At 24.3% G+C, this 17,892-nt stretch overlaps 1 protein-coding gene across 1 annotated transcript in view; it reads right to left on the bottom strand.

The window, feature by feature from the left end:
- LOC122511980 (ankyrin-1-like) overlaps nucleotides 1–5,844 on the bottom strand; it is a 42,736-nt gene extending 36,892 nt beyond the window's left edge. The window contains exon 1 of the mRNA XM_043627580.1: nucleotides 5,566–5,844. The gene's annotated coding sequence lies outside the window, so the exon portion shown is untranslated. The remainder of the gene's footprint in view (nucleotides 1–5,565) is intronic.
- Nucleotides 5,845–17,892: the final 12,048 nt, after the last annotated feature.

Raw genomic sequence — 17,892 nt, 5'->3', positions numbered from 1 at the left:
AAAAGTATTCAGAATAGAGAAAAAGTATTGGTGGAGACGTTCGGTGAATGCGTTTTCGCGACAAAACCGTATTGGTGGGTCACGGTGAATACATTTCGCTTACCGTGAATACTTTTTTTAAAAACTTTCGATTTAAAGATTCCTAAGCAAAGTTGAGAATATTTATAAAGAGCGTAAGTGACCTGAAGTATAAAAATGACTATTGCGAGAAGGAAATAAGAAATTTAAAAAAAAACGAAAAATTAAATGTGACAAACAGATTGTCAAATGTTGATCAATTACCATATGCTTTTCTGTGCCTACAACGTATGATGATTAAAAGGAACTTTGACGTTACCGGCGGAACTTACTGTTTCACATACATTTACTTGGATTTCTCAAGTTTCTGTCGGTATCGTCAATGTTCCTTTTCATCATCATACGCTGTAGGTTTGTCACATTTAATTTTTCGTTTTTTCTCAAAATTTCTTATTTCCTTCTCGCAATCGTCATTTTTATACTTCAGATCACTTACGCTCTTTATAAATATTCTCAACTTTGCTTAGGAATCTTTAAATCGAGAGTTTAAAAAAAAAGTATTCACGGTAAGCGAAATGTATTCACCGTGACCCACCAATACGGTTTTGTCGCGAAAACGCATTCACCGAACGTCTCCACCAATACTTTTTCTCTATTCTGAATTTTTTTTTTTACTGGGAATTTCAAACTTGTAAAAATCTACAGTGGACCTAAGTTGGCCACCTATTGTTTTTGTTTGTTTATATTTACGTTTTACTACTTTTTTGTGTTTTTCATCACGAGAAAGACCGTGAATATGTAACGTAGGAATTAAACAAAGACAAAAAACAAAAAAATTGTTTAAAAAACATTAGAAAAGACATAGTACAAAAACGCCTGTTTCTACAGCCATCCACCACTGTAAATACCCAGTAAAAAAAAAGTATTCAGAAGAGAGAAAAAGTATTGGTGGAGACTTTCGGTGAATGCGTTTTCGCGACAAAACCGTATTGGTGGGTTACGGTGAATACATTTTGCTTACCGTGAATACAATTTTTTTAAACTTTCGATTTAAAGATTCCTAAGCAAAGTTGAGAATATTTATAAAGAGCGTAAGTGACCTGAAGTATAAAAATGACTATTGCGAGAAGGAAATAAGAAATTTTGAGAAAAAACGAAAAATTAAATGTGACAAACAGATTGTCAAATGTTGATCAATTACCATATGCTTTTCTGTGCCAACAACGTATGATGATTAAAAGGAACTTTGACGTTACGCACGGAACTTAATGTTTCACATACATTTACTTGGATTTCTCAAGTTTCTGTCGGTAACGTCAAAGTTCCTTTTAATCATCATACGTTGTTGGCACAGAAAAGCATATGGTAATTGATCAACATTTGACAATCTGTTTGTCACATTAAATTTTTCGTTTTTTCTCAAAATTTCTTATTTCCTTCTCGCAATCGTCATTTTTATACTTCAGGTCACTTACGCTCTTTATAAATATTCTCAACTTTGCTTAGGAATCTTTAAATCGAGAGTTTAAAAAAAAGTATTCACGGTAAGCGAAATGTATTCACCGTAACCCACCAATACGGTTTTGTCGCGAAAACGCATTCACCGAACGTCTCCACCAATACTTTTTCTCTATTCTGAATACTTTTTTTTACTGGGTAAATGAAATAAAATATTGCTTCATTTTCTAAACAAAAATAGTTAGGGGAGAGGGCCCCAAGATGGACATTTCCTATAAAATTTTTTTTTAAAGTGACAGCATCTTCTCAATTTTTTTATTTTTGTTGTTTGTATAGACGAAGATTTTTATGCATATTTGAAAAATAAAACCAATTTTTTTTTTTACTGCGCATATCACCTGAATTTTTTGTCAAAAAAAGTTTTATTTCCGATTTTTCTCAAGTCGATAAAGTTATTTAAATTTTTGATTTTAGATAGGTATTTATCGTTATAATATTATTTTTTTATCATATAATAATATTCTAAAATGATTTTATTAATATTTTGTTTGTATACAATTTTTTTCTGGGTTTCAAAAAATGGTGTCATTTACCCTAAGATGGACACTTTCGAGACCCTAAGATGGACACCACATTTCAATGTACAGTCGAACCTGGATAAGCGAGAGTTCAAGGGACCGGCAATTTTCTCTCGCTTATCCAGTTTCTTAACTACAGAAGTCTAAGTCACGGGACCAGCAAATAACTCTCGCTTATAGAGGTTTCTCGCTTATCCAGTTCTCTCTTATCCAGGTTCGACTGTATTTATTTTCATTCTTTCGATTACACATTTTTTTAATAATTTTGTAAGCCTCGTAATTGAGATTTTTTATTTTTACCGCCATGGAATGTAGAGCTATCGATAGAGAATTCGATATATCGAATATCGATATATCGAATATCGATTTCTCGAAAAGCGACGGCGGCGCTTCAGTCGTTTTTACTTTTTACAAATAATAATGTTATTCCTAGTAAATAGAATAAAATGATTAAACATTAGTTTAAAAATTAATACAGGATGTTTATCTTTAATTTACCACACTTTAAAGTGATTTTTAAGAAGGTGTCCATCTTGGGGCCACTTTTTTTTGGTCAAAAATTCTAACAATTAGAAAAAATGCTATAAAAAATGTTTAAGTTCAAAATAAAATTTTATCTCAGTGACCATAAGTTACCTAATAAATTGTACTTTAAATAATGCGTTTTTATTCTCCTAAATGTATCAAATTTGTAAAATTTCTGCGTAATTGAAAAGAATATGCATTTCTTCCTTATACTCAAGCGAAAAAAAGTGGTGACCAACTTAGGACCAGGGGGTGGCCAACTTAGGACCGCTATTTCTGAAATGTCCAAAATGCAGCTTTTCACGATTTATTGTATTAAGACTACAAAAGTCATTCTATAACGTTCTAAATACCACAAAATTATAGCAAAACGATCTCTGAACACTAATATATACTTGCCGAAGTGATTAAATTTCATTTTGTTACTATTTTCGACCAATTTGCTTAGGCGGCCAACTTAGGACCACTCTCCCCTACCTATTGTTATTAAAAAAAAAATGTTTAAAAACAAAAATCAAAAAATCGGGTTCGAGAGATCAATAGAGAATTTTATTACGAAGATTTAAAAAAAAATCATATTGGTAAAAAATTGTGACCTGTAGTGATTTGAAACGAAGAAGTATATTTTTCGCCACTGAGCGCTCAAATAAATTAGTAATTCAAAATTGAAACTTTATAAAATTTCAAATTGAAACTTTATAAAATTTCAAATTGAAACATTTTAAAGTTCATTTATTCATGAAATTTGTAAACGCAACTCTTTTAAAATTCAATTAACTTTGAAATATTTAAGTAAAATTATTCATTAAATAATTTAAAAGTAATTTTATGATAGTTCAAGAATTAAGTTATTTAAAATGAAATTATTGCCAGGAATAGACAAAATTGAAGGTTTTGTATTAGAATTCGTGGTAATTTTCGAATTTCATAGTTTACGGAGCAAATAAAAAAGACTCAAAAATTTAGAATTTTCTTATAAATTGTAAATATCTAATTTTTTTCAGTAAAAAGCTCTGATTTTTCCCTGATCAATTCTGCTTTCTTTATTTTCTTTAAAAAATAATGTTAAAAATATGTTTATTTGTTTAAAAAAGTCAATATTTTTTACTCTGTGTCTATTTCGCCCGTTAACGGGCGAAATAAGAGTGATGAATTATTTCGCCCGTCACTAAAAATACATAGGTGGGGGATAACTGGCGAAATAAGAGAGATGAATTAAACACATGACGGGCGAAAGCCCGTCATGAAAAATTAGTAAGTAGCGGCAAACGGGCGAAATAACAAGAGTAAATTATTTCGCCCATCATGAAAAATATGTAAAACGGGCGAAGTAGCAATGACACATTCAGGGTGTCCAGCTACCTTGGAAACTTTGAAAAGTACTTGAATTTTTTTTTCTCCTTGAAAACCTTGAAAAGTACTTGAATTTTATGACAAAACCTTGAAAAATTAAAATTCATAAAAGTGAGATTTATTTTCTTGATGTTTTAAATTGAATTCTCATCAATATTTCAATTATCTTTATAAATATAAAAATTCTTCGCCGAAATTCAATTATATTCAGGTACTTTAATAAAATTCATTGCAAAATACAATTATTTTCATAAATAACAATATCAATCACGAGAATTCAATTATTTTAAAAATTAATTACATTCTTCTCAGAAACTCAATTATTATTTTAAAAAAATCAAAATGAAAATTTTGGTCAACATTTCAATTATCTTTATAAATAAATAACAATAATCTTCGACAAAGTTCAATTATTTTGTGGAATTTTATTAAAATTTATTGCAAAATTCAATAATTTTAATATAAATAATAGAATTCATCTCAAGAATTCAAATACTTTTAAAAATTTTAATAAAAATCATGTCAAATTTTCAAATTATTTTACAGAAATGTTCTTTCTTCGATGGTTTTCAATATTCTATTATTTTAATAAAATTTCACGAAAGAATTTAATTATTAAACAAAAGTTTTTAAAAAATTCTTCACAAACTTTCAATTATTTAAAAAAAATTTTCTACATTTATTCAATTATTTAAAATAGAATTCGCATAAATTTTTTCGCAAAAATCATTTGTTTCAAAATTTGGCATTAAATTCTTGGAAGTAATTCAATTATTTTCAAAAGTAATAAAATTCAATTATTTTCAAAAATTTTAATAATATTCATTTAATAAAATTTGTTTTAAAATTTGGCATTAAATTCTTCGCAGTAATTTAATTATTTTCAAAAGTAATAAAATTTAATATTATTTTCAAAAATTTTAATAAACCTCATTGCAAAATTTCAATGTATTTTCAAAAATTTTTCTTAATTTAATAATTTGTGTATCAATTATTTTTAATCGAAATTTCCAAAAGAATTCAATTATTTAAAAACAATTTTGATTGATGTTTCTTAAATCTATGTTCTTTATATGTATTTCTAATATTTTATCAATAAATTGTATTTAAAGTTGTTTATGAATAACTATTGTATGTATGTAGAAATTAAAAAATTGTTTATAAGTACTCTCTAAATTTTAATTAGTGAAAATATTTATTAATTTTAATTAGTTACTGACTTCTTACTTTTTAATTAGTAAATTTCACTAAAAAATTAGTAGAAATGATTATTTATTAGTAAAATTTACTTATTCAAAAGAAAAAAGTCAGTCACTAAATCAAATTAGTATTTAAATTTAGAGAGTAAGTAAAAATTTACTTGAAATAAACTTATTGAGGAAAACTTATAAACAGAACTTACTCTATTACACTCGATTATAAATAACAAATATTTTGAAAATTAGTACCCTAAAAATGGACCTTGAAAAAAATTATTTTGCACCTTGAAAAGTTCTTGAATTTTTTTTAAAGAATCGCTGGACACCCTGATAAAGCAAAATTTACTAAAAATTTGAAAAATATTTTATCAAAATTGATTTCTTACAAAAGTGAGAGAACTAAAAATAAAACATATATTTATAAAATTACTTACAATTAATTTTTGTGTGTGAGCTTTTGAAATTTTTAACTCTTTGAAGCAGATGCTAAAGGCAGGAGCAGGAATTCTGAATTCTTTGAAGTAGATGAATGTAATTAAAACACTTCTTCAAAACTTAGCACCACAAAGATGAGATAACAAATTGCAATATTTTTTTACTGACTTAAAAGTAACATCAAAAACTTTTGAAAGTAATATGATTTTGCTTTTACACTTTTGACACTTTGACACAACAGGGTTTTCTGGTTGAACTCTAAGAATAACCTGTAAGCTCTAGGACGAGAGGATCAACTGAGCAATTCTTTACTTGAAATTCAGAACGTAGCCTTGAGTGTCATTAGCACCCTACCCCTTCCCTTGTAGAAGATGAAGGACCCACCCCTTGTGCTGGGTTGGTCCAGGCGGGCCTTTTGGGCACTAGGTGTGGCCTAAATCAACAGGGTTGATTTAGGTGGACAATTTTTTTCCATCTGACGTACAACCGAGTTATACCGTATATACAAAATAAATAACTTATTCAATAATAAAATTTAATAATATATGTATATAAATATTACTGTAATAGATATAGTAAGATAAATATACAATTAGTTATTATATTCTAATATATAAATAAATTATAATAATAAAATGTAATAATAAATTTCAATTTAAATAAAATTGTATTAAAACATATAAGCAAAAAAAACTTGAATTATACTTTAAATTTGAATCAATAAAATACCTCTGACAGTTATAGTCAAATATAATTGACTCGCTGTCATTTTGGTGGACAATGTCCAAAGAAAACAATGTCCTGACAACAAAAAACAAAAAAAGAAAACAATGTCCTAAGAACGTTCTGAAAAGGATGTCCTAAGGATATCCCACGGATGTCCACTGGATATTTTTAAATATAATAATTGTATTTTTGAAGAATCTCAATAAAATTAAAATTTAGAAAATAATTGAATTTGACAAAAATATGAAATTGAATAGCAGGATGAGAGAAATAGTAAATATTTTTGATCAAAGTTAATAAAACGTCTAGGAAATAAAATACAGAATCGAATTTTTGTGATTTTTGTGAATCGTCTAAAACGAGTTTTTTTAGTCATCAAACATATATTTAATTTCGAACATAAATCTACAAATGGCTTCTAAAATTGTAATTAAAGTTTTTAGGAATAATTAAATTCTTTTGACAAGTTTCTTTAAATTTTTTGAAAATAATGTTCGCCTTTTCAATAATTTTAATTAAAAGTATGGAAAATAATTAAATTAAACAAAGAATTTTTTCAATTTTTTAAAATAATCTTGTCTGTGTATAATTATAATTGAAAATTTGATTAATTCAATTTTATTAAAATGTATTGATACTAATTGAATTTTTGCAAAGAATTTTTATTTATAAAAGTAATTGAATCCTTTTAATCAATGTTATATTACATATTTATGAAAATAATTACATAAATGTTTGCATAGAATTTTATTAAATTTTTTGAAAGTAATTGAATTGTGGAGAACAATTATTTAATTATTTATAAAGATATTTGAAATTTTGAGAATTTAAAAAAATTTTTAAACGTAATTAAATTTCTGCGAAGAATTTTATTCCTTTTAAAAATAATTGAATTGTTTTTTAGAATTTTATGGAAATTTATGAAAATAATTATTGAATTCTTGTGAAGAATATTTTTTAAAAATAATATTCAAAAGAATTTAGTAAATCTGAAGAATTTTGTTATTTATGGAAATAATTGAATTGTTTTTTAGAATTTTATGGAAATTTATGAAAATAATTGAATTCTTGTGAAGAATATTTTTTAAAAATAATATTCAAAAGAATTCAGTAAATCTGAAGAATTTTGTTATTTATGGAAATAATTGAATTGTTTTTTAGAATTTTATGGAAATTTATGAAAATAATTGAATTCTTGTGAAGAATATTTTTTAAAAATAATATTCAAAAGAATTTAGTAAATCTGAAGAATTTTGTTATTTATGGAAATAATTGAATATATTGCGACGAAATATTTAAAAATAAAATTATAATTACGTTGACTAACTTCCCTTGATTATTTTCGAAAAATTTCAATACAATTCTTTAAAAAAAGTTAATTATTTTTAATAGAATTTAAAGAAATTTTAATTATTTCAAAAATGTTCAATTATTTGTTTATAAAAATTTAATTTTTTTGAAACAACAGAATTGAAAAATTTCAAAAATCTTATTTTTCAGAATTTTCAAAAAAACTTTGCGAAAATTCAATTTTATTAAAAAAAATTAAGTGTGTATCTTTTTTTTAATTAAGTAATAAAAATTTTGATTATTAGTCTTCGAACTAAGGGATCATTCACATATTACGTCACGCAAATTTGGTAAATTTTTAACCCTTCCCCCCCCCCCCCTACGTCACATTTTCTTACATAGAAATTAATTATTTTTACACAGGCCGTCACAAAATTGTAGAGCCTCTCTCCCCTCTAAGCATGTGACGTAATATGTAAATGATCCCTAAGAAACATGAATACATTAGAATGTGACTCTTTATATAATTCAATTTGTTAAAAAGTTTTTAATGAAATTCTTTAATAAATTTTATTATTTTCAGTTGAATTTCACAAAATTTCTATTAATTCGATAATTTTTTAAAAATATATTTACATACTATATTTGAATCAGTGACTGATTTTTTACTTCCAAATTAATTATTTTTAATTAATTCAAATTTAGAGAACAGTATAAATATCTAAAAAAATTGAAATAAAAAGCGATTTTTTAAAAACAAATTTAATTAATAAAACTTTTTTTAATTTGGTGAAAAAATTTCCGGTTTGGCATACAATTCCTGGCTTATTCCCGGTTTTTCCCGATTAGTATAGACACCCTGAGTCTTAAAGCTGATTTTTGACACTTTTTAAAAATGAATTATGGAGTGCGAAGCCTGGATATTGGAACTTCTATAAAAAAAATCTTTTTTTTGACGATGAAGCAATTAGTGTTAATGACTTTAGGGCGCACAAAGGAGTAAAGAATCCAGACAACGCACTAATTCACCTTATTGAAGAAAACTGGTGAATACCCAGTAGTTAATATTGTCGTATAGGTCATTAAAATATATTTAAAATGTAATTTTAAACTAATACGAGAGTATATGAAAGGATTGAAAAGAAACTTTTACTTTCAAAGGAAATAAATTCCTTTTTAAATTTTCTCGAAACTGTTATATTATTCTAATACCTAATATTTATTATAAAATACTTAAAATTTTTTGAAGAAATTCAATTTTGTTAACAAAATGCAGCCAATAAATTTGTAATAAGAAAAGTTTATACTTACATAATTTTTTAATTTATTAAAAAGGGAATCTATATATGTAATAAAATTAATATATAGTTGATTTTTATAATTTTAAAGTTTCTACAAATTTTCTTTGTAAAATTCTCTAACTGTTCATAGTTTTCAAACAGAGAACTTCTATAAAAATTAAAAATATAATAAAACTTTGCATTCTGTGGAAAAAATTCAAATTTCGTTTGGAAATAATGGTTTTTTAAAAAATTATGGAAATATTTACACCTACACCCACACAGCACCGAAACTTTCCTAAAAATTTATTAAATATTTATTTGCAAACTTCGAAGTATTTACTTGCAAAGTTTAGTGAAAATTGTATAAGGATTTAAATGTCCCACTTCAATAAATAAATAAATTTTTAGGAATGTTTCACGATATATTTTCGCCTATAATGAATTTTGGTGAAAATGTAATTTAAATGTTCAGGCAAGTTTCACGCTAAACACTTATTTATTTATTGAAGTGGGACATTTAAATTTTTACACAAATGTCACTAAACTTTGCAAGTAAATACTCCGAAGTTTGCAAATAAACCTTTAATAAACTCTTATGAACGTTTCAGTGCTATGTGGGCATTTGAGTTTATTTACTTTAAAAATCCATTGTTTTTAAAGAATTATTTCCAAAATTTCAAAAATAATTATATATATATCAATTTGCAAGAAAAACTTATTTTTCCAAAAACTTTTCAATTTTTTCCTTCATTTTAAGAGAGGTAATCCAATCACTTATATTTATAAAAATTAAATTATCTTTAAAAAAAAAGTTTAGGTATTTTAATCACCTAATTATTCATAATTTTAAATTTAAATAAAATTTTTCGAAAATTCAGTTTAAAAAAAATTAAGTTAAATTCTTTTCCCAGAAGCACGTAGAATTATCTTAATATCACTGTAATATTACACTGAATATTCATAATATTAGCTGTAATATTACAGTGATCTAATATCAAAATGTCCGCCGCATGGTAATATTACACGTTGATATTGAAGTAATATTACATGCTAATGTTGAAAACTGAGATAGGTAGGGGAGATTGGGGAATTGTGGGCCACACTTTTTTTAGCTCAATATCTTACACACAAAATTTTTTTTTTCAAATTTAAAATCAAAAAATTTTTCCTTACTTACTTTATAAAAAACATTTTCTCAATTAAAAAGTAATATTATGAGTACCTAATAATAACTAATATAAATAAAAATTGTAATTTTAACTCTTTCAAAATTAAATATTATATTAGATTCATTTTTGACTATTTAATTATGTTTTTATACTAACAAACATACAATATATTCGATTGTGACTCTCTGTAAATATGAAATTATTTACCCAATTATTATTAAATTAAAATTCTTTCAAATTCGATTTTTTTAAATGTTTAATAAAATTCATTAACAAATTTAATTATTTTCAATTTAATTTTACAAAATTTACATTAATTTGATCATTCTTTAATACATTTTTTAAAAATTCAAGTAACTTTAAAAAAGCACTAGCAACAATTCGCGCGCTAAAGAGCGCGGCTAACTTATTCTTACTACCTTTTTTAAATAAAATAATAGAATTTAAAAATTTTTCTAATTTAAATTTTTGTTGAAAAAACTAAAAAATAAAATTTTTGAGAAATTACAAATAATTGCAGAAATTCAATTATTTAAAAAAAAAATAAAATTTTTCTTATAAAATTCAACTATGTTCAAAATTTGAAAAAAATTCTCGTAAAAATCCCCCAATAAATAACAAAATTCTTCTTCAAAGTTCAATTATTTTCATAAATATCAAAAAAATTCTTGTCCTAATTTCAATTATTTTCAAAAAATTTTCTAATTTCAATGATTTTCAATTTCTACTATTTTAATAAAATTTCCCAAAAAGAATTCAATTATTTAAAAAAATTTTTGATAAAATTGTATGCAAACTTTTAATTATTTTCATAAATAATAAAAATTTCACAGAAATTCAATTATTTTCATAAATAATAGAATTTTTCTAAGGAATTCAATTATTATTTTCATAAAAAATAATTTAAAATTCTAGAAAATAATAATTGAATTAAAATGATGAAAATAATTTTGATGAAGTTACAGTAACAATAATCTTATAATATAAAATACTGATTTTATCTCTCGGTCATCTTTAATTCTTAGAAAACATGAGAAATTCGATCACTCCGAGTCTTCGACACGGAGCAATCCATATCTTCTTGTTTTATAACAATACTTTTATAAGTTGTTTAATTTAAAAAAAGTTTGAATTTAAAATTTTTGATAATGTCTTAATTCCTGTAGAAAATCCTGTTCCAAAAATAAGATTAAAAATAGGAATTGTGCAAATATTTTTCTTTTTCTTCTGCAACAAAATAATAATTTTGTTAAAAAAATTGTGATTCATAAACAAAAATAATGCAAAATAAATAGATTTTTTATTTCTTAATCACATTTGTTTAACAATTTTCTAATTTTGTTTAGAAGGAAAGAACAAAAATCTGCATAATTTCAATTTGACAAAACATAATATTTAATAATATGTAACAGGGACCATCACGGAATCAAAACAAAATTAAAAAATACTTATGTTTTGATTCAGATATGGGTATCAGAATCAAAATTCCACTCTATTTAGTTCCGATTCCAATATCAAAATCAAAATTCCACTCTATTTCGTTTTGGTTCCAATATCAAAATCAAAATTCAACTCCATTTCGTTTTGGTTCCAATATCAAAATCAAAATTCCATTCTATTTAGTTTTGATTCCAATATCAAAATCAAAATTCTTTTTTGTTTTAATTTTGATAAAATACTACTGCGCGTGTATAAGTCTCATTGAACCTAAATTTTGTTGCAAATGTCAAATATATCAGAAGATAATATCGTTTTTACATACGAAATCTGAAATAGAATTCGAATCGACTTCTGTTTCTATAAGAAAACCGAATTGCAGTAGTATTATATAGTATCAGAATCAAAATAGGAAGTAAATTTTGTTTCGTTAACGTATCAGAATCAATATAGGAAGTGAATTTTGTTTCGTTACAGTATCGGAATCAAAATAGAAAGTAAATTTTGTTTCGTTACAGTATCAGAATAAAAATAAAAAGTAAATTTTGTTTCGTTACCGAATCATAAAATCAAAATACATTAATAATTTCGTTTTGTTTTGGAATATCGTAACGAAATCAAAATTTGATTTCCGTGACGGTCCCTAATATGTAATTATAGTTAATTAATTGAATAAAAATTTTTCAGAAACATAATTTGTTCAGAATTTTAAATAACATTATTTAAAACTTAAATAATTAATTTTTGTTAATTAATAATAATTTTAATAATTTGAAGAAAGTTTCTTAAATTCTAAAATTTAAGGACTTTTATATCTGAAGAAATGTAGGCTTTAAAAAAAATTAAAAATTTATTATTATAATAGATAATATTCTGAAAGAACAAATATTATTTTTCAAGAAAAAAAATTAAAACCTACAAAAGTTATTTGTTTATACAATTTGCACACGATTCAAATTTTTCGTCATCCTATAAATTTGTTTTATTTTGTTAAAAATAATGATTCACTACAACGTCACCGTTCAGATTTTTAAACAAGAACGTCATTTAGAAACTATGCTTATTTGTTTAAAAGAAAATTTTGCCTTTTTTGAACAATAAGTCGTATTATATTAAAATTAAATCATTTTTAAAAAATTCTACAGAAGCGGTATGAAAAAAAATTGAGATTGTGTGTAAGTTGTATAGATAAATTTTTTTTCTTAAAAATTGAGATTATTGTTTTTTGTAGAAAATACTTTCAAAAATATTTTTATTATTTAAATGTTGATTAATTATTTTTCCAGAGGTCTGCATTGTGTTGGATGAATTGAACCACCTTAATTATTTACAAAAATAAGAAAAAATCAAGGTATTGTTTTAAAATTCATATACCCACACAGCATCGAAACTTTTCTAAAAGTTGAAATTACTTGACTGCAATGTTCGGAATCTTTAGGAATCTTTAGTTAAAGTTGAAGTAATTTTTTAAATTTCAACTGTTTTTCAATGTTTGACGCAAAAGTTGACTGAACATTGCATGAAAGTTTAAAATTTTTTAAACTCCCATGCAATGTTCAGTCAACTTTTACGTCAAACATTCAATAACAGCGGACACTTAAAGAACAACTTCAAGTTTCATGAGCTTCGCAACTAAAAATTCCGAAGGTTGCAATCAAGTTAATTTCAACTTTCAGGAAATTTTCGGTGCTGTTGGGGTTGAGTATAATTTTATTCCCCTCATGGCTGTTGAAGAATTTAATTTAAACTAAATTAAAAATTTCATTGCAATGTTTTAAATTTTCAAAGCGATTGAAATAAACAATACAAATATGCTTAAAAATTGTCTTTTGATTTTATGGATCTCGTTTCCTTACCTATACTTTTCGCGATTTAATGACTGTACCTCCTGCAGTGAGAGTCAACCTGGCCACAATTTCTACCCGCCGGGAAATTCAGTTAAAATTCTATGGCACAAATTTAGGAGACTAATTTTCAAGTTATAGAATTGTATTGACATTTGAAAAAGAATAGTCTTAAGAACAGCCTTAAGAAATATTAAAATAATAAAATCCTTGTATTTTTTGTCTATGTGTAACAAAATCCTGAGTCATAAAGACGCTTCTTCTCTCAATTGCATCAAGTATTCTGAAGATTCTTCAAAAATATTGCTCTATTGTTAATTTTCTTCAATATAATTTGAGAGAGGATTTCAATGTGCATTGTCTCACCTGAAACATTACACCCAATACCTGCGCGACCACACCTCTTCAGTCCCTAAAGAGAATAATAAAAGGTTTAACCTCTGACAAATTTAGACAAAAACTTAAAATTAACATAGAATATTTTCTTCTTCTCAATTCTAAATTGTGACCAAAGTTTAAATTTTACAAATCAAATTGTAAAACCGAGGGACGAACAACTGGTGAATTATGGTGAATCCTGAATTGTTAAGAATTATCTAAATTCTTCTATATTACCTCTGGAATTATATATATAACTTTGACAAACAATGGTTAACAATTTTTAAAGTATTAAATTATTAAATTAAATAAAAATAACTATAAACTGAAATATAAATAAAATCAACTAATTCATTTTTCTTCTTTAAAAACTACAAAATTTTTATCTTAATCATTAATTTTTAAAACTTATAGACATTGATATATAATATTTTTGATGCAAATATTTAATTGAAGAACAATTTTACAAAACTTAATTTAAATAAATTCTTACTTGAAAATTATAGTTTCTAAATCAACATTTGGTATTGAGTAATAAAATATTTTATAAAATTGTGTTTATTAAGAAAATTTTGCAAAATTAATTTACTAAATTTAAATGTTCTCAATTTCGAATTTCCTCTTTTTCCGGCAGACCCTCAATTTATTGTATGTAGGGTAGTGGCACCAGTGACAGAACATTTAAGAAAATGTATACTTCCGATATTTTTTACTTTTAATTGACATTCTTGAATTTCGTTTTAAACACATGCAATGAATAGCAAAATTTCTAAAGAATTTGAAGCCGCTATGATACAAATTTTATAAATATAACATAATATGTATCAAATTATAATCAAATATTGAAAAATGTCCATTTTACCAGTACAGTGAAAGTACGATGACTATAAAAAAATGAAAAAAAAAAAATGAAAAAAATGAAAAAAAATTTTATGACTATAAAAGAAGAGTTATATTTTCCAGCGAAAGAACATATCAAATTTTTATTAATACAATGTCTAAAAATAACAAAAATTATATGAAAAACGTTACAAATATTCTGAAACAATTTTGCAACTTACTATTATCCATATTTTCCAGATTACGCACCCAGAAATATTATTTATTGTACCTGAAACTTGTAACCTTTTTTCTGTTTATGCTTCATTCATTTGTCATGTTCATAATCCACCAAAACATTATTTTCAGAAATAATTTGCATATTGAATCTATTTTTTTATCATAAACTATATTTTGAAGAAATAAAGAACTAAAAAATATTTATTTTTTTTATACTGCTAAAAGTTATAATCACTGGTGCAACTATGCCCTATGCATAATATGTACATGTATAATTCTGTGGAAGAAAGGCATAACTGCATTTGTCATGATTTCGAGATAAATTAATTTTAATGTTCTCTCACTTCTGTCAATTCAGAAAATCAACAGATTTGTTCGGTCTTTTGCATTTAGTATTATTATTTAAAATATTTTCAAAATTCTTTTATAACATTTAATAAAACACACGATTTCATATAAATTTTGATAATTTTTCATCGGAATCATGAGTTTTATTGCACTTATGCGGTTATGCAAGTTCAGATTGTATATGAGTCCAACTTCAGACACATTTAATGTCACAATTTATTTTGGTTTGATTTGTCATAATAAAAAAATTTTTCATACAAAGACAAATTAAACTATTAATTCGTTAGAAAAAATTATAGGAGTTTATTTAGTTATAAAATTTATTTTTTTATAAAATGTTTTTAATTTATTGAAACGAGAAAAAAATTTACTTTACTGTTCAACTTGAAGAATTTTTCAATTTATTTTTTGAAATACTTTCCAAAATTTTTTAGAATAGAAATACCCTTAAAAATAAGTACATAATTAAATGCACAATTTATGTTATAAAAAATTTGTTCCAGTTTTATTAAAATAAATATATTTAATTTAAAGTACGAAAAATGTATTTTACTAAAAACATTTTATTACAAAATTCTTATTGTTTTTATTCATAAAGGTTATTTTCATTTTTAATTATGTCAATTGTTTTTTAAGCTGAATGCAGTTATGTTATTATGCTGGTCTCCTTTTGTCAAAAACGCAATTATGCGATTATGTTTTCCATTATTTTCTACATTAATAACCATTTTAATGATTTTTCAGCTATTGAACTTTGAAGAGCAATATTAAATATATACAAATCTGATGTTATCTCAAATTTGATAAAAATGTCAGTTATGCTGTTATGCCTTTCTTCCACAGAATTATAAATGTAAATGTCCAAGATATGAACAAAAATATAATAACCTAAAAAATAAATATTAAGTTAACACAAAAATGAACTTAGTAAATAATAACTTTAATAAACATTAAATACACACTATGTTACGTTTAACTATAAGAAATCTGACAAATGCAAATCAAGGTTTCCTACTATATAACTAATTAAAAAATCCAAGCTTTTTTCATGTCGATTGTCACAAAATTCTAATAAACTTTTAAATATGATGATTTTCACCGTTTTTACCTTATTTAAATTATAGACCAATGCACAATAGGTTCGCAAAAATCGTTGGAGACCGAGATGCATGAGATTGAAAAGGACACAAATATATACATAACTACCTACAAATAAATAATTTAAATGTTTAGGAAATTTTCACACTAAACATTTATTTAATCGGGACATTTAAATCTTTTCACAATTTTCACTAAACTTTTCAGTTAAATATGCCGAATATTACAAGTAAATATTTAATAAATTTTTAGGAAAATTTCGGTGTTGTGGGGGAAATTGTTCAATTTCAATTTTACAGCATAATGTATCAAAGATATACGATTTTTAATGTCGTGATGCATGGACAAAAATGTCCGCTTTTTCGTGGAAATGCCCAATAATTGATTTTTTCTAGGAATTAAAATTAAATTTTTAAGAATAATTACATTTTTTAAGCAATTCCTGCTAAAATTGTATTAAAAATAATTGAAATCCTGAGATGAATTTTATTATTTATGAATATAAATTGAATAGTTGTAATGAATTTTATTAAACATTTTTTTAAAGAATTGAATTCCTGTGAAGAATTTTCTTTAAGAAAATAATTGAATTCCGGAGAAAAATTTTACTATTTATGAAAATAATTCAATTACTGCGAAAAATTTTATTAAAATATTTCAAAAGAATTGAATTTCCAAGAAGAAATTACTTTTAAAAATAATTGAATCCTTGTGATGAATATATTGTTATTTATGAAAATAATTGAATTTTGCAAAGAATTTTATTAAAATGAATTTTCGGGAAGAATTTTATTATATTTTATCGACATAATTGAATTCTTTTAAAGAATTTTAGTATAAGTAATTGAATTATTATGAAGAATTGTATAAAAATTTTGTTAAATAATTGATTTTTTCGAAATTTTTTTGAAAATGCTGTTCTAAATTAATTGAATTCTTGTGGAAATTTTATAATTTTTTTGAAAATAATTGAATTTCATCAATTTTTTTTATTAAATAGTTGAATTCTTTTGCAAAATTTTATGAAAATACTGGATATTGAGAATATAATTGAATTTTGAATTTTTTTTTAAATATTGAATCGTTTTAAGGAAATTGATTATAATTGTTGAGAATAATTTTTTTATTTCTAGTATTAGCGAATTTAAATTAGTGGGAATTCTAAAAGAAATAGAAATAGTAGCTTTCAGTAGCTGAAATCTAATAAAATGAACCCAAATAGTAGTACAACGTAAAAAAAGTAGTAAATAGTAGGTTTCAGTACACTAAACTCTCGCTGTAATGGACTCGATTGTGATGTGGTCCATTACAGCAAGAGTACCCTTGAAGCAAGATCACAATAACATTCAGGGTCGTATGAAGTTTTAAAAAATAGATTCTAAATTTTTTTTTTAGTTTTTTTTTAATGCACAAATTTTTAACTAAAAACAAGTAATTAAGGAATGGAAACATAATTTTGGAAAATATTTTTCACTCAGGTTCGCGGACTTTTCAGATATTTACACTAAAAGGTTTTATGTGGGGGACAAATTTAGAAAATAATACTTTGTTGGTGGCGCTAGGTCGCCACCAACTAAATATATTTAGACGACATTTTTAAGATATTTTACTTTTAAAATTCGTCAACAAAAAAATCGATTATTTCAAATTAACTACGTGACATGAACCCATAATAAAAATAAGAAAAATAACAG

Source organism: Leptopilina heterotoma, unplaced genomic scaffold (assembly GCF_015476425.1).
Source record: "Leptopilina heterotoma isolate Lh14 unplaced genomic scaffold, ASM1547642v1 Lhet_92, whole genome shotgun sequence".
NCBI lineage: Eukaryota > Metazoa > Arthropoda > Insecta > Hymenoptera > Figitidae > Leptopilina > Leptopilina heterotoma.
Note: the sequence above shows the minus strand (reverse complement) of the source record. Positions and strands in the feature narration are given on the sequence as shown.